Raw genomic sequence first — 23,251 nt, forward strand, 5'->3', positions numbered from 1 at the left:
CAATAGAGAGGGCATTACACATCTGGATTAGGAGCCATTGGAAGCCAAAGGGAGAAATACATTTACATGTGGGTTCTAAGGGCTTCTTCATGGTGGTGTTCGCAAACCTAGAGGACAAATACAGAGTGTTTGAAGGGGGGATTATTTCTATGTTCCAGCAGGACTCTATATGTGGCCATGGATGATGAACTTTGTCCCGGAACGTGAAACATTTACATTTGTACTGGTTTGGATCAGACTATACTCACTACCTCTGGATTACTAGCTACCAGAATCTTTGAAAACCATAGGCAACAAGCTGGGGCATTTTCTGAAGATATCAGAGGCAACTCTCAAAGGTAAATATACCTCCTTTGCTCGAATATGTGTGGAAATGGATCTATCTGGAGCCCTTCCGGAAGCAATAATTTTAGAGGTATATGATGAAGATTGGGTGCAAACGGTGGACTATGAGCACATACCTTTCAGGTGCCGCAAATGTCATGAACACGGCCATCTATTTAGAGACTGCCCAACAAACAATATGGAAGGCAATGGGAAAACCTCTTTGGATAGAGATCACGAGGGTTTTACCAAGGTTGGGGCCAAAGGGAAAGGGGGTAAACGGCCACACAAGAAAAGCAGTGAAGATAGAAATACAAGACACAATAGTTTCAAAATCCTAGAGGAAGTAGAGGAGAACGTGGAGACAGTCCAGGACAGGGAGAACGCATCTAAGGAGCAGGAAACAGAAGCTAAAATGGAGGATATCACAGTAAACAACCAGTAGAAGGAGGATCTACCAAGCTACATGGAGATCAGTAAAGACTATGAGATGACTCCAAGTGAGGCAGGAACGGAGGACCATGAACTACAAGAGATTCTAGACAGGGAAAATATGGATCTAGAACTATTTCCGGAACAAGGCAAGAACAAAGGAGTGGACTCCTTACCAAAAGAAGACTATGATCGAGTTCAACAGCTCTTTCTAAGGAGGGCACAATCGAAGGGAACTGGTGTCAAGAGAAACCACAAAAGCCAGGAGAAAAGTGGGGTCAAAATGATGGAGAACTCATAGGCACAATCTCCAAAGAACTCAAGAAGGAAAAGAGGAAGGAAAAGACAGAATGAACTGCTAAACGAATGTGGAAAACTACTAATTAACTCAGGTAAGATGAAAGATCTTACCAGCTATTCCTTTACTAACTTCTCTTAATGAAGCTTACAACATGGAACATTAGAGGTATAGGTAATAGAAGGAAACAAAGGAATCTGAGTAGCATAATAAAAGAATAAAAACTAGACATGGTATTTATTCAGGAGACTAAATGTTCAATGGATAAAATAAGAGAAATTCATAATAAATGGTTAATCAAGTATGAGTACTTAGAGGTCAAGGAAAATAATTCGGTAGGGGGGATTCTAACGATGTGGGATCCACAGAAATTTGGAATCCTCGAGGATGAAGCATCCAAGAACTATCTATCTTTAGTGTGTAGTCCTGTAGGTGATAAGGAGACTTACATGATAACAAATGTTTATGGACCTCAGAAGCAAGTAGATAAACTCAAGCTTCTTACCTCTCTGGAAGGTCTAAGAGCAAGACATCCCAATATGCCCTGGATAGTTGCAGGTGATTTCAATATGATAAGATCTCTTTTAGAAAAAAAGGAGGCACTAGACAGCTAGGCAGAGACTCTGAAGCCTTTCAAGATTTCATTAGGAACATGGGACTAGTGGACACTGAGACTATAAATGGAACCTTCACTTGGAACAATAAAAGGGGAGGGGCTTCTCAAGTGGCTTCCAAACTTGACAGATTTATTATTTCTGAGGATCTCCTCCTCACTGGACCAGCCATCACCACTTCCATTATGCCCTTTGGAGGTTCGGATCACTGGCCAGTTCAGCTAGAAGCTACCTTTATGGGCACTCCGAGAAACAGGCCCTTCAGATTCGAAAATGCATGGCTCTCTCACCCCAAATTCATCAGTAACATTGACAAATGGTGGAAAGAGGAGTTAAATATTCAGGGTACCAAAATGTTCATGCTCTAGCAAAGACTCAAACATATTAAATCCAAACTTAAAGCTTGGAACAAAAAGGAATTTGGTGATATCCTCAAGGCCATAATAGAAACTGAGCAGAAATTACAGGAAATCAATCAGATCAATATCACAGAGGGCTTCAATGAAGAGAGGAAAAAACTAACTAACTCTCTGCAGGAAGATTGGGAGGATCGCTGTCTACAAGAGGAAATTTTCTAGAGACAAAAATCTAGAATTCAATGGATCAAAGAGGGAGAAAGAAACACAAAGTTCTTCCACAAATCCACTATGGCACATAGGGCACACAATAGAATCACAAAGATTAAGGATTCTCAAGGTATTGAGCTTGTATCTCACATGGACATGGAATCGAGTCTAGTTCAACACTTCTCCAATACTGTAAAGGAGCCACTAGAGGATAGATCTAGGTTCATTGATCAATTCACCTAGTATATTCCTAAGCTGGTCACCAGACAGGACAACCACAATCTCAACAGACCGATCTCGGAAGAGGAGGTCAGTGAGGTGATTAAGGAAATGTAAAGTGGAAAAGCACCAGGCCCGGATGGATTCAATGTAGACTTCTTCAAATCATGCTAGGATATAGTCAAGCAGGACATCCTCGAGGTTGTGGAAGACTCGAGAAAATCCAAAAAGGTTCTGAAAGCATTGAATGCCTCCTTCATAGCTTTAATCCCCAAAAAGGAAAATTCTATGACTCTGGATGGATTTTGACCCATAATGTTATGCAATGTGGTGTATAAAATCATCTCCAAAGTGATAGCTAATAGACTCAAGCCCCTGCTACCTTCCCTCATCTCAGAAGAGCAAACAGGCTATGTGGAAGGAAGACAAATTCTCAACAACATCATCCAAGCACATGAGGTGGTACACTCTCTTAAATGCAACAAGCAAGCAAGCATGATCATTCAGTTGGACCTTGCAAAAGCCTATGACAAACTTAGCTGGTCTTATATTAGAGCTATTCTAAAAGCCTATGGCTTTGACCAAAACTGGATTAGATGGGTTATGGCACTAGTTACCACAACCAACTTCTCCATTCTGCTTAATGGAGCTCCTTCAAGTCCCTTCTCACCTTCCAGAGGGCTCAGACAAGGAGATCCGCTCTCACCTTTCCTCTTCATCCTCATGATGGAAGGGCTAGGTAGGGCAATCAAAATGGCAAATGTTGAAGGTCGAATTCAGGGTATCAAGCTCACCCTGGATGGAGAGGCTAACACTCATCAACAATTTGTGGATGATACTATGTTGCAGGGCATACCCACAGTTAGGGAAGCAAGAGAAATCAAAAACATCCTAAATGACTTTGCTATGGTAGCAGGAATAGAGGTAAGCCTCAACAAGTCAAAAGTTTTTTTCTTTAATACCAATATTGCTATACAAAGAAACATTACCAGGATTCTTGGTTTTCAAAGGGAATAGTTACCATCCAAATATCTTGGCATTCCTCTTACTGACAAACCTCTAAGCAAGAAAATATGGGAATCAATTTTAAATAAACTTCAGGACAAGATCAGAAAATGGACATGTAGATCCTTAAACCTAGCAGGGTGACTTGTGCTCACACAGGCGGTCCTACAGGCCATTCCCATTTTCATGTTTGCAGCTCTCCCTGCTCCTCAAGGTATTAAGCAACAGATAAGGAGCATACAAAGGGACTTTCTGTGGGGCAAAGGGGAGGAGAAAAAGAAGTGGGCTTTAGTGGCCTGGGACAAGCTCTGCAGGCCCAAAAGCCATGGCGGCTTGGGGCTGCATGACCCGGAAACTCTCAGCAAAGTTTCGGGAGCTAAGCTCTGGTGGAGATGGATCAAGGAGCCGAATGCCCCCTGGGCCAAACTTTGGAAACAAAAGTATGCCAAGGATTGGTAGGAGAAGGATCATATCAGAATGTCAGGACAGATTAGGGGCTCACACATTTGGAAACTTGCTTGGGAGAATAAAGGCATTGTTCAGCAACACTGTTTCTGGGAAATCTGAGTAGGGGACCGTGCTCGATTTTGGGAGGACAGCTGGCAACAGGAACCCATCCTGAATAGGAATGACCTAGCAGCCCTTAAGAGAGACACAAAGAGCAAAGGTCTATTATTGGTAAAATATTTTTGGGACCAGGGAAGTAATAATGTAAAATGGAGAAAATGGAAGGACCTAGGTTACAGTGATGAGAGTCCTTTGAAGGCCAAGGCAGATGCTCTTACCCAAGACTTAGAGCATAGGCAGATTCTGGTTTCCTCCTCACCTGACCAACTAAGATGGGGGAAGAACAATGAAGGTAACTTTAACCTCAAAGAAGCAAAACAGGCAGTCACAGGTTTTAACTTTGTGAATACAGAACAAGTCTAGAAGGAGCTTTGGCAAACTCCTCACTAGATGAAAATAAAGTTATTCATCTGGCTTGTGCATCAAAGAAAGATCCTAACTTGGGAAAACCTACTAAAGAAAGGCTTCATTGGCCCTTCCAAATGTCACCTCTGTGGCTCACATGAGGAAACAATTGAACACCTTCTCAACCTCTGCCCTTTCTCTGCTAAGGTGTGGAACTGGGTGGCCTCAATCTTCAGACAAACCGACAGGGACAGTCTCAGCATATCCAACACATTGAAAAAATGGAGGAAGAACTTCTCAAAGAATGAGATCATCAACAAAGCTTGGATGCTAGTACTAGGCTTTGTCATTTGGAATGTTTGGAAAGAGCACAATAGGTGGATCTTCAAAAATAAAGCTAGCGAGCCCTAGCACATAATCAATCAAATTCTAAAACAGCTTAAAGAAACAGTTAAAAGCCTTTTGAGGTCAATTCCCAAGGATCCTCCTCTGCCTCACGAGGAGAATATTATACTAAATTTGGGACTACAATCCATCAATCCTCAAGGAATAATAAAGGGAGTGAGAACAATAAATACAGGGGCCAGTAGTTGGAAGCCCCCACCATAGGGCTTCTTCAAGGTAAACATTGATGGAGCTTCTAAGGGCAATCCAGGGGTAGTTGGCTTTGGGGGTGCCATAAGAGATCATCAAGGGCAAACAAAATACATCTTCCATGGCCACTTGGGAAAGGGTACCAATAATATGGCTGAACTCCTAGCATTAGAACAATGCTTGGAGATCCTGGTGGAGGCAAATTTACAGAATGTTATCATTGAAGCAGATTCGGAATTGATCATTAGAGCAGCCAAGAAAATTCACAATGGAACTTCGCCAGATAAAGTGTCGAAGCACTGGAAGCTACTGCAGGTTTTTTACCGTATCCACTCTCACTTGCAAACCCTTAAAACGATAAGATTTGTTCATGTTAGAAGGAAGGAAAATATGTTAGCAGATCGGTTGGCCAACGAAGGAGTGACCAATAAGGACAGGGATTCTCGGCATGCCTGGGAGTCGTTACCTGCCGGAAAACTGCGAGAGGACTGTTTCTACCTGGCAACCAAAGATATGGAACTGTGGATGAACAGAACTGATCGAAGGGATTCAGGAGATAGGCGGGAGGATGGTATCACCTAATTCGTCTACAATTTTTGGTTTTGGCTGCTCTCCACAACTCTGTTCACTTTCAGTTGAATGATGAAGGTTACGAATCAGGCAGCGCCACAGATCTGGTTGCCTGTGTGCATTTGGCTCAGCGGGTTTTTGATGGAGACTCCAGGCGGAAGGCTCAGAAATGTCTGCGGGAATGGTCGGATGGTCTTCGCTTGGCGACTGAGCATTCTGGTTTTTCCGCGAAACCTCGGACACAAAACCATAAATGGTATATCGCGCGGGACAAGAATGGTATCTGGTTTTTTGTAATGTGCCTCCGATTCCACTCATTGTGTGACACGTTGCAACGAGAGGTGAGAGAAAACCGCCCGATGACCTCCACGCTTCTCGTCCGCGCGATATCCACGATGGCCATTGGATCGGGGTTGTGTAATCAACAGCGGGGATTGGTTCGTGCTTGTTGCTTGAGGGTTCTGGACCCGAATTTGTTTAGTGGACTCAATCTATAGCTGTTGTCGGGTCCGTTTTTTGGGTGCAGAGTGGTCCACTGTGGGTCCCTTTGTGGACCCCTAGTGGGATGCCTGTAGGGCTTTTGTGGGCCTCGGTCCCTGGTTTTCTACCGTCCCTGCTGACTGGGACACTTTGTAAACTATGTAATTTGGTTAGATTAATAGAAGGTTCGTCTCTTACTTATCAAAAAAAAAAATTGGTTGTGCTAGCACAACCACATAAAAAATATTAATGTGGTTATGCTAGCTCAAGCACATTAATTCACATATAACACTAACATGTTAAATGTGAATTATATTATACTTTGAAATATTACTAGTGATGTATTAATAAAATATTATAGAGTAACTTAATATTATTTTAATATATAATATAATATTAATATAGTAATAATAAATATATAAATTTATAATAATATGCTTGTTATTATTTATATAGTTATTAATAATCAGAAATATTTGGTCTTTAACAAAATACACATAATAATTATTAATGTGGTTGATATACGCCTATCGGTGTATGTCAACCGTATAGGTAAATGTGGTTGTAGATATGTTTCATATACGCCTATTGGCTTATATCAACCACATTGGTAAATGTGGCTGTGCTAGTTACATTTTGAATTGGAATTTGAATTTGGTAACTATGTTCCAAAATATAAAATAGGTAAACAAAATCAATATAAATATAACATGAACAAATAATTGAGTGCAAAGAAAGGTACATATCTTTGAGTTGTTATAACAAGAACAAATAATTGAGTGTCAAAATATAAAATAGTTAAACAAACTCAATATAAATATAACAAGAACAAATAATTGAGTGCCAAAATATAAAATAGTTAAACAAACTCAATATAAATATAACATGAACAAATAATTGAGTGCAAAGAGAGGTACATATCTTTGAGTCATTATAACATGAACAATAATTGTGTACAGAGAGATACATATCTTTGAGTAGTTCTTGTTAAATATTTTCAATAAGCTTGTAATATTTAATTATTTAAAATGTGTTTTTGAATGCACAAATAAATTAATTGTTCAAAAACTTTTAAAGTATTTGAATAATATAAACAAAATAATTTAAATTTCAATTTTGTATAATTTTTTTAATAGATTTTATTAAAAAAAAATTATACTATACATTTTATCGATATAAATAACAAATAATTCAATATTTTTTGCTAAACTTTTTATGAATATTTTTTAAATGTTAATTTAAAATATTCAAATATTACATTTTATCAATATAAATAACAAATAATTCAATATTTTTTGCTAAACTTTTTATGAATATTTTTTAAATGTTAATTTAAAATATTCAAATATTACATTTTAATTATGTATAATTTGATTGAAAATATTAAAATAAAAGACTATTTTAAATTAGATACTTTATAAGCGCTGAATTTATTTATATATCCAAAAAAAATATGAGTTAATTACTATTTAATGTTATGTCATTAACAATTTCATCACTAAACGTGTATCAAAAACTCGAAACATTTAAATTCATTTTTCTTTTAATTGGAACTGAAGTGCTTATCTGAACGCCATTGTCTAATAATAATTAACTGTGATGATAATTTTGTTTCATTGTGGATGAAGAAATAGAGATTGTGAAGTGGCCCTATCAATGAATATGATGCTGCTTAATATTTTTTCGCTTGAACACATCGGCTAAATGTAAAGAAATTACTTAATATTCCAATGGGCTGCATCAACTCTTATCAACAACCAAAGCTTGCCCTAAACTCTCTTTAGGGCTTGTTTTTAAAGGAAAAAATTTAATAGGGAATTAGCAATTATGTACAATAGCTAAAAAGTAATATATATTAGGAACTTATAATTCTGGGGAGACTTCAAAGTTGGCTGTAAACTCTCTTTGGAGTTTGGTTTTTTTTAAATTTGATAGGAACTAGTAACCTCTCATATATATGCGATAGTTAATATAGTTAACAAATCACATAGATTGGCACGTGAGTGTATGTTGTGACGATCGGGGCGGTTGGCTTGTACACCCCAGGCAGCGTTCGAATCCAAGGAGCTGCGCATGCTACAGTGTATCAAGATCTATGGTGATTAATCAAAACAATATGACGGTTGTAGCCTACTGACACGTATTTGTAATGGCAGTTGTCTATAACGCCACTTTTTGAAAGCCTTTCCGGCGGTTTTTTCAGGTGAAAATCCGGCTGCAATTTATGGAATCGCAAGTTTGATAGCTAGTTTCTGCACAATCAAAGCGTCCCAGGGGTTTTTCAGGGTGCTGAATCCGAATATGCAGTTAAAAATGCATTTTAACTACAACAAATCATGATTTTATCTCAATTTCTTCCGCTGGATTCCGTCACCGGAATCTCAAAAAGTCGCATTATAGACAACTCCTTTGTAATGTATATATAAAAAAAAAGAGCTCATAATGCTTCTGTAGGAAACTAGCCCCGCCCATTTAAAAAAAAAAACAAATCACATAGATTAAAAATTCAGAGTTAAAAATATATATATTAAAACCCAGAAAATATAGGTACTAGAGCCTGAAACTCCCCTATCTTTTCAACCTTACTACGACGGACCATGTCTCTACAAACTTAAACTGAGATAGATAAGAGGGCAAAGAACCATCCTACCACTTAAACTAAACCCCATTCACGTGACTTTCTGCTTAAGAAACAGACGCTCTATCAACTGAGTTACAGGCGCATTTATTACTCTCCTAGGAGTTTCTTGAGACTTGTCCGCGAAAAGCTAAAAGGTCAATCGTCCTTACTGTCATGGCTGACCCACGCACCCAACTCTTAGCTATCCGGACTGTGCAACTATTTTGATTTTAAACAAATTTTGGATCAAAACATGGTTGCCCATATCCCATCATGCTGCATATTGTCTTTGCTATGTTTTCTATGAAAATTCAGATCTGGGTTTGATGATTAATTGGAAGTGATTATACTAAATAGTTCAAATAAATGTGAGTGTAAAGTTTTATATTCAAATCCCGGATTATTATTTATTAATGATTATGGATTGTGAGTGTATCTAGAAATTATAATAGTAGCAATAAGAATTGACCCTGATTCTTTTCTACATTCAACATAAAAAAGAAAAAGAGATTTTTATAACCTGATTCCTTTCCACGTACAAAAAAAAAAAGACTTTTATAAAATATTCACCAATGGAATGTCTTAAACCTGAGCCATTAAAAATATTGGCAAGGCTAAGAATCAACTGATCTACTGTATGGGGATCTGAGAATCTGAGAAATTCATGTAGTTTAGAGCAGACAATTGGTATATCAAAACCCTGTTTGTCAAGCATCATGGATAAAAAAAGGTGCTGGTGCCACTTATGGGTAGAGCAAAACTGATGGGCCAAAAACATAGTACAGACAGATAGATATACACGAGATTTGCTAAAGGAGTTACGATAGGATACGCAACATATCCAATATATTAGATTTTGTAGAGATTCCTGACATTAACTGATAATGACACTAAATTTAAATTGATTTGCTCTACTTATTCATGAAATTGTAGATAATGGATTCTCACTGATTAGTGATGAAAATATAGATGAAGGTAACAGTATTCTCAATTGTGTAGATTATTTTTGCATTCACTATGTAGACTGGTTTTAACTCAGGTATAGTTTAATTAAAAAAGAATTAAAAGAGTGTAGATTTTAAAAAATGAGATACTAAATAATTAGTTAGTTTCAACTTGAATATAGTTTAGATGTTAAAAATAAAGAAACTAAATAAAAGTAATTAGTAATAAGTTATTTATAATTCCCTACCATGTGATAACTCTGTCATTTACTTTCACACGATCATGTAAAGCAATTTCTTTTACTCTCTTCCTTCACCATTAATAATGATGCAATGGTAAATGTTCTAGATAACTCTACTCATGTGATTACTTTTACATTTACTCAATATTTATATGAATGATAATGATGAGGGTGGTTATGTGATTGTCTTTTCATTTTATTCTAAAGAAAGAAGATATGAAGATAATGGTTAATATTTATTAATATTAAAATTAATAATTTATTTTAAAATTTTATGTTTTAAATCAAAATTTACAATAATATTTATTAATTTGAAATATAAATGAAATATATTTTATAAATTGTTAAACAATAAGAAAATGATAGACAACATATAAGATAAACGTGGAATGCATTTATTATTCATAATGATATGTATTTATAGAATGTATATGACCTTTGGTTTTCACATATCAAGTGGTCTCTTGGACTCCAATGACTATTCATATTCCACACCCAAAACCCTTAATGGATTAGGTGTCCAATATTCCCCCTTTAATCTGAACGGGGTATATACAAGTTAGTTGACTGTGCTTTCTAAAATGATGGTATAGGTGGGAGAACTTGAGGTCTCAACTTGCGGTGGGTTAAGGCTCACCACCAATACTGTAACACATAGTGCAACTCCTTGAACCCTTTGAAATTTAGTTAGAAGCCGAAGTATTCTACTAGAGGAGGTTCTCCCTAATGCTCTGAAAAGCGAGACCATTGGGGTATCAACCTCGAATGCTTGATGCGGTTCCTGGAACAATTCCAAATTTGGCTAGAAAATGAAGTTTTCTACTAGAGGAATGTTCTCAAAAAGGGATACCAACCTCGAACTCTTTTAAATTTGGCTAGAAGCTAAAGACTTATGCTAGAGGAAGTGTTTTGAAAAGGGAGACCATTTAGGTCTCAATCCGCGGTGGTTTAAGGAAGGCCACCAACCAAAGGCATGCTCATGTGCTTTTCGATCTCTATTTACAATTCTTAATCTCGGTATGTCTGAATCTCACTCTAGGCCCAAGATCGCTTGATGTACCTTTGAATCTTCTAGATGACCATCAATTCCCCCCTGTCAGATACAAGATGAGAAGATTAAGAAAACTCAACTAAAAGATGTGTCAACACTCATGAACAAATTTTGTGGTATCAGCGAAATATCTTCTTGGTCGTTGAAGCTCGTTGCCAAGAAGCGATCCATCCATGGTGAATCTTCGTTCTTGCAAGAGGCTTGTTTCTTAAGCATCTGTTTGAATGATGAGTATTTTTATGACAATGCCCACATGGGTGAAGATCAAAACATTGATTTCTCACATGGTCAACTTTGTTACAATGTTGGAATTTGACAATTTATGGTTGTTGTGGAGGAGGAGCAGAAGAATTTGAATTGTCTTGAAGGAACCCAACACTTTTAAACTAAATGGGCTTAGAGTAGTCTGAAATATGAACGGACACCTCCTTGGCATATCGAAGCCTGGTTTTGTTCATGTTGTTGACATGATCCTCCCAAGTTCTAATGATGGGCTTGGGTAGAGTAGGATGAACCTTTGCATCTTCAAGAAAATGTGCTCTTGCAATAGGCATTGACTTAACCTTAACATCACTAATTTGATTAGTTTATTTCTACTAATGGGATTCTTTCTCAACCTTAAATACGTGATTTTTCTAAACAAAAAAAAGTTTAGAATGATGTCTTTTATGTTGTAATTGATCTTGCTTTAGCTGCGACTCAAGATACAAAAAATCAATTTTGTCTTGTGTGTTTTGTAGATAGGTTTGAATGTCTAAAACACTGTCGTTTCTGAAGTTTACCATCCTATCAACAATGGAATGAATTAAGATATTCAACATCTCTAATACATCATCAAGTTTAGCCATAAGGATTGCTCCCAACACCTTTACCATGAATGGACAACCAGAGACTTGTATCCTTGTTCTATATAGGGAAAGAATAAATTCCACAATATAAATATTATATATCTGCTAATACTTGAGTGCACCAAGCCCTCAACATGCATATAAACCACTATGTACTTTCGCTCTTCATGGCTTTGATTGAAACAAATTATTAAAAACATGTATCTAAATGCAGAGCTTTTTCTCATGTAAATACTCACAAAATCTTCGAAGTGAATGGAAGCCTGAATTCCATGAGTTATGGGAAAATTCAAACAAATATCCCTCGATATGCAAAGGACACAAGTTCTTGTTTTATTGCATGGAACTTGGTGTGTTTTGAATCTTCCAGCCCACAAATTTTAAATTAAGAAACCAAAACACAAACTTAAGCACCCACAAAAATGAGACCTCTTAGTGTGTCTTTACATAATCTTGAATAAAACTCAAGCTTATGGTTGCACAACAACACGAGCACCCAACCAGCTTCTGCGGAGTATTCAATGCAAATTACTACGCAAATGTAATCCAACACATATATTGAACCAATGTATATGAATATAATTCAAATTACAAAGCAAAGGAATATAACAAACATGATTCCAACCTCAACATGCTCATTCAATGCATACACATTCAATATAAACCAACAATACAATAACCATGAATTAAACAACCACATAGATGTTCATGATCTTCAATGCAGAGTAGCAACACAGACTTCAAAGAATCAACCATCAACGTAATTTAATGTTCAACCATATGCATATAACAATACAATATTGGTGCATACAATGCATATGATGAGATTTCAATGCACAGTGAAGAGCACCATTCAATGTAGGTTCCACAATGTTGCCAACGCACATGTATGGAGCATCATTCAACGATGTATTCGCACCATTCATGCAGGTTCTAAATGAGTATGGTCTCAGTCATTTAATGCTCCATTCCCAATCAATGACACTCTATTCCCACGTTGTTTTAATGGAGATAGTATGAAGCGAATATGCTTCATTCAACAAAGAGTTTCAACGTTGCATTCCACTATTCAATGTGATAGTCTATGTTGTCATACCAAGAATGAATACCTTGAATACAATGCATTGTCCCATAGCCTAACATGCGCTGGAATATTGACAGGCCATCTTTTGGTGCAAGCCAACAGTTGGAAGGAGGGAGTGAATGAAGGTTGAGAGCCAAATCAATGAAAAAGAAAAAAGTTGAGAGCCTTTTTAGGGTGCAGATGGTGTCTTGAGGGCATGAAGAAGTGGGTGAAGGTAGGAGGGAGTGAATGAAGGTTGGGGAAGCCTTCTAGCCAAGACTGAGACCTCTCAAAGGTCTACCTTGCACTAATATGAATCCCCACAGTGTCCTTAATTCTCTAAACAAAGTGACTATGGAAAAAGAGTTTTGGGAGAAGAATTGAAGGGTGGAAGGAGAAGATGGAGAAGTATAAGTGGAGATGAAACAAGTTCCCTCCCTTGCAAATCAGCACAACCCTGCAACTAGCCACATGCATGCATCAATTGATCATTAACATAATGATATAAACTATGATGGAAAATATGAGGTGAATTTGAATAACATCTATTCTATGCCACAACACTATTTTGATCACTTAACTAACTCCTAAGTTGCAAAACATAAATATGAAGAAGGACAACTAACAGCGATTTATTTCCAGGAAATCATAAAAAAATTGTTTTTAGACTGAGATTGTAAATCCTTCCAACCATTATCCCATAAGAGAGGTGACAGGGAAGCCTACAATCACAGGTTATATCTTAACATCTATTGCAATAAATAAAGACATGAAATGCTTTAAACTAAGAACAAGACAAAAATATAGAAGATGGACCAAAGCCTCTGGGTTGGGCCCAAACCAAAGGGTTTCATCCCTCTAAAACTAGCTCAGATGCATCTTAATAACCAAATTCTCTTTATCAAAAAATAGTAGTCTCATACATCACATGAATGTTAACAATGATTATGTCAAGCCTTGGGCTCAATAGCTAATCCTAGCTAAATCAAAGCTTTAAATCCTAATGATCCTTTCAGCTCGTTTAATTATACAAAAGGGTAGTGATAGCAACTCCGTCGAAAATAGGAATGATTCCCTCCTTGACCTTGAAAATTGTGGATCTTGTCCTACTTGAGCTTCTCATGCACTTGGAGTTACTTGGTTGTTAGTGAATTTGAGCTTGTGAGTGAGTAATTGGTGATCACAAGCCGAGTTAGAGAGTTAAGAAAGTGGACAAGCCTCCCTATATTCCCTCCTGGTTGTCTTCATCAAGCCCTGCATAGTAAATGCCTAAAAAATGCTTCTTTTTTCTTGCAATTTAATCACATTCGGCCACATACTATGAAAAACACCTTTTACTCTTCTTAATAAGCACATTATAACAAAAAATGTGAGAAAATGTGAGAAAATGATAGTTTTAAGGCTGGAGGATAGCATAATGAACTTTAAGATATACCCATTGATGGGACTCATCATCACCCCCTGCTGAAGGTGTTTCTCATCCTCTGAGCAACTTAGTAATCCATATGAATCTCTTTCATGCCCCTAGTGGCCTCTCTAACATCCCAAGGTGCCTCAGATGGTGTGCCTTCCTATGGATAAAAACCTGCATTTTCCTCTATCTCTATCAATACCTTTTGTTCCTCTGCTTAGTTCCCTTCTTCTTGTAATCCCAATAGCAAATTGATCCAGGTGGATATTGGTGGCCACCTGCCAAGTCCACCTGGACCCCCACCATTGTCTTTCTCAGCATTTTCAGTTTCCTTAATTGTAGCACCACTTACTATTTTTAGCAGTTTTTCGGGTCCTGAACTTCTGGAGCCGTTTTGAGGCCCTAAACGACGTTTTTTGGGGAATCCGGGGGCAACATGGGTCCATTGAATGGACCGATGTTTCCTGTTCCAACAATGATAGTGCTCGGATAGATCTTTCTAATGAGCTATTGTACGCGTCAAACGGAGATCATATGCCAAAGTTACGACCCCGGGAAGTTGATGTACCAATTTACCCCAAACGGGGCCCACAGTTTGGCGTTTCATCTCCTAGGGTTAGGTTTTGGAATGTTAAGGGTTTTTCCATTGTTTCTCAACAATAAATAGGCCTTCGAGCCTCATTGTAACACAGTTCAGAGGCATGTAGTCATCACATCTCTTCTCAAAGATAAGCTACCATCGCCCTAGCTGGTTTATTTCCATTTCTGGTTGTACGCATATTTCAGTATTTTCCATTAATGAAATGAAGTATTATTTCTGCTGCATCTTTGTGTATATGGTTATCTCTGTAATTTGTTGCATTCCTGTTTAAATTCGGATCAGTGGTATCAAAGCGGTTTGCTTTTTCTCTGTTTTTCTTTGCATGTCCCCAACAAGGTTGGGATATAAGGAGTTAGGGCTTGAACTGGTTGAACCTTTGCAAGACCAACCTCGCAAATCCCGACGGCCTCCCATGGCGGACGAGAAGAAAGACGAGGGGGCAGGAGATCCCATCAAAATCTTGCTCGAAGAAGCCCTCGAGCGACAACGGAACGCGATGATGGACAGCTTTGCTCAGATCCTTCAGCGGCTACCCAGAAGCGGCGCATCGGCTTCCAGCAGCTCCTCTGGAAACGCCACACCCTTTAAGGTACAAGTTAATTTTGAAATCCCCATATTTGAGGGTCAGATAGACGCCGATGTCGTAGGTAAATGGTTAAATCTGCTAGAGGGTTATTTTTCTGTTCATGAATTTTCGAGTCAGGAAAAGATTGTTTTTGCTCTTCTCAAAGCAGCCCCCCACGTCAAGGACTGGTGGGAAACCTACTGCGAGCAGAAGGATGAAAGTACTGGCTCACTATTTTCAGCCGCACCCACCTGGGATTCGTTCCGGGATGCCATCAAGGAGCAGTACTACCCTGTCGGAAGCTATGAGGATGAATACATAAAGTGGACCACGCTGCGGCAGGGAAGGGACCAAGACGTGCCAGAGTTCACCAATCTTTTCCATACCCTTCGCACAAAGTTGCGTATCAAGGATTCAGAGCAACATTTAATACTCAAATACCGTGGCTGCCTGCACATGTACATCCAGGAAGAAATACAATTCCTAAACATCCCCTCGCTCGGCGCAGCATACCGATATGCCGTCAAGGTCGAGCAGAAGTTTAAGCAAAAGAAGCGAGACTTTGGATCTGCGAATCCAAAGCAGGGGAAAGGTGCCCCTAAACCACAGAACAAAGGACAGAGCCAAGGCGGGACAGCCCAAGACAACCAGCCGAAGCTGCAAGCAAAGAACAATGCCGCGAAGCCGAGAAAGGACACTGGAAAATGGTGCGAGTTCCATAAGAGCTCCACTCACAACACAAGTGAGTGTCGGGCCAAGCAGTCACTGGTGGCTGAGCTAAAGGTTTCAGAATCAGATGCATGTTCCGACTCTGAGTCAGAACCCGATAAGGGGTATGAAAAAGGGAAGCAGATCATTAATGCGGATCCCGGCGCCACTGTTGCTACCGCAAAGATCCAGAAAAATGAACCCGAAGATCCAGAGGAGGAGGAGTGTCTCTTCCACTCCCAGATGTGGGTAAAGGGCTCCCCGATACAGTTGATTGTTGATAGCGGGAGTCAAAAGAACCAAATTTCGGTAGAGGTCGTGAAGCGGTTGGGCTTACCGACCACAGCACATCCACAACCATACACCATTGGGTGGCTTCACCAAGGGCGAGATCTTCGCGTGAGCCAGCAGTGTCGCCTTCCATACAACATCAAGCCCTTCACGGATGAGGTATTGTGTGACATTGCTCCCCTTGAAGTTTGTGATGTATTACTAGGACAACCATACTTGTGGAAGCGACATGTTGTGTATGAATCAAGGCCCCGTGCTGTGATTATTACGTTGGGAAATAAGTTGTTCAGGATACCAGAGGTAGCACCACCTGCCGCCATCTCTTTGATTACTGCAAAACAATGCAGTAAGATCATTTCCAAAACCAGGAAATTTGTTTTCCTGATGATACGCCCTCAAGGGAAGAAGAAGACAGTGACCGCGGCCTCCAAACGGGGTCCCTCTGCACGACAGCTATAGATGGACAAGATTGTGGAGGAGTATGAAGACATCTTCACCTCCCCGGTAGGGGTTCCTCTGCACTGTCAAGTCAAGCACTCCATCGACCTGACCCCAGGTGTGCCGCTACCCAATGGACCAATTTATCGGCGCTCCGTTCTGGAGAACAATGAAATCAAGAGGCAGATTCAGGAGCTCCTGCAGAAAGGTCACATCCGTCCGAGTTCATCGCCCTGTGGGAGCCCGATCGTGTTGGTACAGAAGAAGGATGGGACGTGGAGACTCTGTATTGACTATCGGGCGCTGAACAAGATCACTGTCCATAATAGGTACCCGATCCCGCGGATTGATGACCTCCTAGACCAACTAAAGGGGGCGAAATATTTCAGCAAGATCGATCTGAAGTCAGGATATCACCAGGTACCAATCGAACCCTCAGATGTGTGGAAGACTGCCTTCAAATCCAAGGAGGGCCTCTTCGAATGGTTGGTCATGCCTTTCGGATTGACGAATGCTCCTGCAACCTTTATGAGGCTAATGGATGACATCTTGCGGCCATTCACCAACTCCTTTGTAGTAGTATACTTGGATGACATTCTGATCTTCAGCCAAAGTTGGGAAGAGCACCTCCACCACATCCGACAGGTTCTCCAAACACTGCGGCAACACAAGCTATGTGCCAATTTGGAGAAATGCACTTTTGGCATGACCGAAGTTCAGTATCTGGGATACATCATTGATGAACAGGGGGTGCATGTCGATCCAGCCAAGGTCCAAGTCATTCGGGATTGGCCCTCTCCAACCACTCTAACAGAGCTCCGCAGCTTTCTAGGTCTTTCCAACTTCTACCGCAGGTTTGTGCTGGGGTTTTCTCATATTTCTTGGCCCTTGAGTCAAGTCACCAAGGGAGGGGCGAAAGCAATTTTTTTTTGGTCTGAATCTCAACAGAAGGCATTCAGGGAGTTGAAGGATCGCCTCTGCACGGCACCAGTGCTCGCGTTACCAGATTTACAACAACCATTTGAGGTCGAGACAGATGCCTCTGACTATGCTATTGGGGCAGTCCTTACTCAACATGGACATCCAGTGGCATATCACAGTGAAATGCTTTTAGACACAGTCCGGAAGTACCCCACTTATGATAAAGAGATGTATTCCATTGTACAGGCCTGCCGACAATGGAAGCATTACATTTTGGGGAAGGAAACGGTCATCCACACAGACCACCGACCCCTGCAGTTCATACAGACCCAAGGGAAATTGCAGAATGATTGCCATCAGAAGTGGTCTACATACCTGCAACAGTTTCACTTGAATATCAAGTATAAAAAGGGCAGCACCAATAATGTTGCAGATTGCCTCAGTCGACCACCGATCATGGCGCTGACCACCGTGCTCAACTCTTGTGGGCACGAGACTTCTGATTGGCCACTTCTCTACAAAAGCGACCCAGAATTCGGCCACACATACCAGACACTCTTGGAGGGTCGGCATGTTGCAGATTTTCACCTCCAGGATGCCCTATTATGCCACCTCAGTCACCTTTGTGTTCCTTCAAGCGAGCGTGCCAAGATGATTTGGGAAGCACACTACAGTCGGGCTGCTGGGCATTTCGGGGTCGAGAAAACAGTGGCAGTACTACAAAATTATTTCTATTGGCCGAATCTTCGACAGGATGTTGGGAAGTACATTCGATCATGTACTGCCTGTGCCATTGCCAAATCGACCATTAAGAAGCAAGGCCTCTACACCCTGTTTCCTACCCCTAGTCGACCTTGGGAATCCATCTCCATGGATTACATGTCAGGCCTTCCTTCCACTAAGCATGGAAATGACTGTGTTTTTGTGGTCGTCGACAGGTTCTTGAAGATGGCCATTATGGTGGCCTGCAAGAAGAATATCACAGCAGAAGCCACTGCTAAACTCTTCTTTGAATGAGTGTGGGTGCACTTTGGGATCCCACAGTCTATCATCTCAGATCGGGACAGTCGGTTTCTCAGCACATTTTGGTCCAGTCTCTGGTCAATGCTGGACACCAAACTCACAAAGTCCACAGCCTTCCATCCTCAAACTGATGGCCAGACAGAGGTTGTCAATAAGATGATTGTGCACATTCTGCGCATGTATAACTCAAAGCATCCACGCACATGGGACGAGAGCCTCCCCTATGTTCAGCACAGCTACAACCGAGCTCTTCACAGCTCCACTGGCCATAGCCCTTTTCAGGTGGGTTTGGGATTCCAGCCACTATGCCCCATTGATGTGGCCATGCCACTTGCAGCTACTCACATGAATTCAGCTCATGTCCAGTCCGAAACAGATAAGGCCACCAGCTTCATTGAGCGCATCCAACATATTCGCCAGCAGGTCCATGACATTCTTGAGAAATCAAATGCCAAGTACAAGCAGCGACATGATCAACATCGGGTGCCACACAAGTTTCAGGTGGGCGACAAAGTCTGGTTACATTTGCAAAAGGAACGCCTTACTGGAGCCTATCGGAAATTGAGACCACTTTGATATGGTCCTTACACCATTACTAAGGCTATGGGAGACAATGCATTTGAGCTCAGCATTCCCCCATTCCTTGGCCTGCACCCAGTCTTCAATGTGGACCACCTTCGGCCATACTTTCCACCATTGCTAGACACATCCGACATTGCAAAACAGCTCAAACCCACAGAATTAAATCCAGATTGCATGGAACAAGCTGCAACTGATCGAATCATGGACACACAGATCAAGAACACTCACCAACAGAATATCCAACTGTATCGAGTTGTCAAAGCAGGCCAACTCCTTCAGGAGGACAAGTGGCTCACCAGGGAACAAGTTCAACAGAAGTTTCCTCATCTCATGGAGGAGCTCAACGCAATGGAGACCATTGCTTCCTAAGGGGGGAGGAATGATCCAGGTGGATATTGGTGGCCACCTGCCAAGTCCACCTGGACCCCCACCATTGTCTTTCTCAGCATTTTCAGTTTCCTTAATTGTAGCACCACTTACTATTTTTAGCAGTTTTTCGGGTCCTGAACTTCCGGAGCCGTTTTGAGGCCCTAAACGACGTTTTTTGGGGAATCCGAGGGCAACATGGGTCCATGGAATGGACCGATGTTTCCCATTCCAACAATGATAGTGCTCGGATAGATCTTTCTAATGAGCTATTGTACGCGTCAAACGGAGATCATATGCCAAAGTTACGACCCTGGGAAGTTGATGTACCAATTTACCCCAAACGGGGCCCACAGTTTGGCGTTTCATCTCCTAGGGTTAGGTTTTGGAATGTTAAGGGTTTTTCCATTGTTTCTCAACAATAAATAGGCCTTCGAGCCTCATTGTAACACAGTTCAGAGGCATGTAGCCATCACATCTCTTCTCAGAGATAAGCTACCATCGCCCTAGCTGGTTTATTTCCATTTCTGGTTGTAAGCATATTTCAGTATTTTCCATTAATGAAATGAAGTATTATTTCCACTGCATCTTTTTGTATATGGTTATCTCTGTAATTTGTTGCGTTCCTGTTTAAATCCGGATCACAAATGTGGACTGAGTTTGAGTCATATCGATTTGATTTTCAGTCTTTTCATGATTCTTTTGTACCATGGGGTTCTTTCCAAGGCATTCCTTACCCTTTCAAGAGAGTTATACTCCATGACTTGTAGACTGTGGGGTAAGCCATGTCACGTTATCTGACAAGATTGTAGACTCTTTGTTCATGACATCCTAAAAGTGTCCTCAAAATGTAGAATTACTTTCCCTTGGGCTTCTATGTATCTAGGTTTTAAAGCAGGATCAGAGGCAATAAGGTTATGCTTGCTAATGAAAACCTTAGGACTTACCAGATTTGCTCTGATATACAATGGTTTCTTTTCTTCTTTTGTCATCACCTTTTCTCACTTCCTCAGCCCTTGCCTCTTCATGAGTCAACCAAGATGATAATTCCATTAGTTACATGTCTCCCAATATTAAATTGGGATCCCACAAATTTAGATCTGTTAAAATGAAATTATGTATATAGAATTCAACTACCTTTGCCTTATCTTCCATAGTAGCTTGTTTGCAAAACTCAATAAACTGCTTGTAGTCTTGAAAAGGCAAAGATCCATATTGTGCTAGTGTCTTAATTTAGAATTGCAACCACTATTCATTTAGGGAAATAGCATATGGTTTTGATGGCTTCCTACACTGTATGGCTTCCAAAAGAGACTTGCCATAGTGGCAAGTTGTGTTTCTTTCTCTTGCAACAACTCTCTCAACCTTGTGTTTTATGTTTGTAGCTTCCCCTCATAATTGACTCTCTTAGTATCAAAAAATCAACTCCTTGCCCATTTCAGTGACTTTCTCCTCCATGAGGCCCACCTCTTCTACATTATTAGATTTTGCAATTTGCATACACCTACGTGTTCTGACTCTCTCTGTTTCCAACTCATAAAGGAATGGGACTACAAATGTTTCAAGTATGATCCTTCCTCCCTCAACAAATTTGTAATAGGAGCCTAATATGGGATGTGGATGAGGTTCTTGAAACTATTGGAGGCCTTTTTCATCTTATTTTAAGGTGGATGTTCCTTCCTATAGCCTCTTTTTATTCTCTTGTAGAATTTCTTGTTTCTCCTGTAGCTTCCCATGTTTCTCCTATAGCACCTATTTTTCTTATTGCTCAAGGGAAGCTTGTGTCTTGGGTTTCTTTAATGTCACTGCCCTAATGGTGGGACTTCTCTCATATGTCATAGGTGGTTTGATTTTTCCCTTAGGAGAGGTCATCTCCTCAATTTTTCCTTCACTGGGACCCACTTCTCCCCTTTTACTGGGTGAATCCTCAATAGTGATAGGGACCTATAAAGCAAGTCGTGGCTTCCCCAGCCTGATCCTGGTTCACTTCCTTGTTTTAAAATATAGGGGACCTTGCCTCTATTACCTCCTTTTGGGCTTGACAAGTGTGCTCTATCTAGCCAATGTGTCAACCACTTCTTGCTTTGAATTCCCTGGAGAAAGACTTGTTTGATGTCCTTGCTTCTCTTTTCCTTAGGGTTCAAAAGTCTTCTCAAGGATTTCTTTTTATTCTATGTGTTTCTCTTCTTCATCTTCCTTAAGCTCTACTTATTCTTCCTTTGTTATTGTTGCTTCTTCTTCTTCTGTTCTACCTAACTCCTCTTCTTTAGGTTTTCCTCCCCTACCTCCAGTGCTAGAGGCTGGTGTGTTTCTCCAGGTGTGATGGCTTGGGTTTCAATGAAGATCTCCCTGTCCATGTCCACAAAATCAGTATATAGGGTAAGTTTCCTTAAGTGGCAAAAATCATCCATCACAATTAACTTGATGATGCCATGGTGGGTTATTTTTTGATGCTTTCCTACCTTCACCTTTTGTTTCATTTCAATGATTGAGTGTAGGAGGAAATGAGGAACATTAAGCCTTTGAGGGAGAAGCAATTCTGCTTTGAATATTAACTCATGAGGTAACCTGAAATGATAGGCATATACCACACTCAATCTCCCTTCACAAGATATATATTTGAGGATATGATAAGCCACCTCATCCCATGGGTAAGGTAGAATTTATATTCTCACTCCATTCTTATCTTCTACATGTTTCTGTTTCAAAATGAAGAAATTTTTCCTCCCTATGGCACTCACTACCTTGTCTTCTTTGCTCCACCGAGTTCCTAGGGGTAAGGTGGTCACTTTGCCTATGGTTTCAAGGCTTAGAGAGATGGCCAATCCTCTCACAATAGTAGTGGCACTATCTTCTCATTGATAATGTAATTTCATGGAAAATTCATGAGTGATATCATCATCATACCCTTTTCACAATTCAAAGAAACTCAACCATCGATGTCTTCTTAAGATGTTCACTACAGGAGGGTGTTGGTGAATCCTCTTGGTGTTTGTGGGTTCTCTTTTATTAAATCCTCCCCCCATTTCTTCTTATACCCCTCCTTGGTGTTACTTAGGTGTGAAATTCAATTTTTTTAGAGCAATCTGAGTGGTTGAAACAATGTTAAACTCCTTTTTATCAGTGACAGAGAAGGATGCTAGAATTGATATCAAAAAAAATCTTTTTCTTGGCTTCTATCCACAACAATTTCCAGAAAGACCTCGTACTGCTCAATTGCCTATTATAGGCTATCAATTTCAAACAAAATTCTCATGCACGTGGATGGAAAACAAGGAAGGAAGATGTCACTTCTTTTCAAAATAGCTTTTTGTGTGCATGAGGGTTTGGAGACAATTTCGTGTCACTATGGCTACCTTTCACCCTTCAATTCCTCCTGTAGCTCCGTATCGACCCTCTTGTAGCATTTTAGACCTTTCTATATCTTCCTCTTATAGCACCTATAGACATGGTTCAAAACTTCTTGGTGGCACCCTAGGTGATCTGATAGCAATAGCTCGCTCTACCTCTAACTTCTTTTTTGGGAAATGAGCAATGGTGCAATTGAATTCGTGCCCAATACA

This window comes from Pinus tabuliformis, chromosome 1_2, assembly GCF_031772625.1.
Source record: "Pinus tabuliformis cultivar Carrire ecotype Pingquan chromosome 1_2, CPIR1, whole genome shotgun sequence".
Taxonomy (NCBI): Eukaryota; Viridiplantae; Streptophyta; class Pinopsida; order Pinales; family Pinaceae; genus Pinus; species Pinus tabuliformis.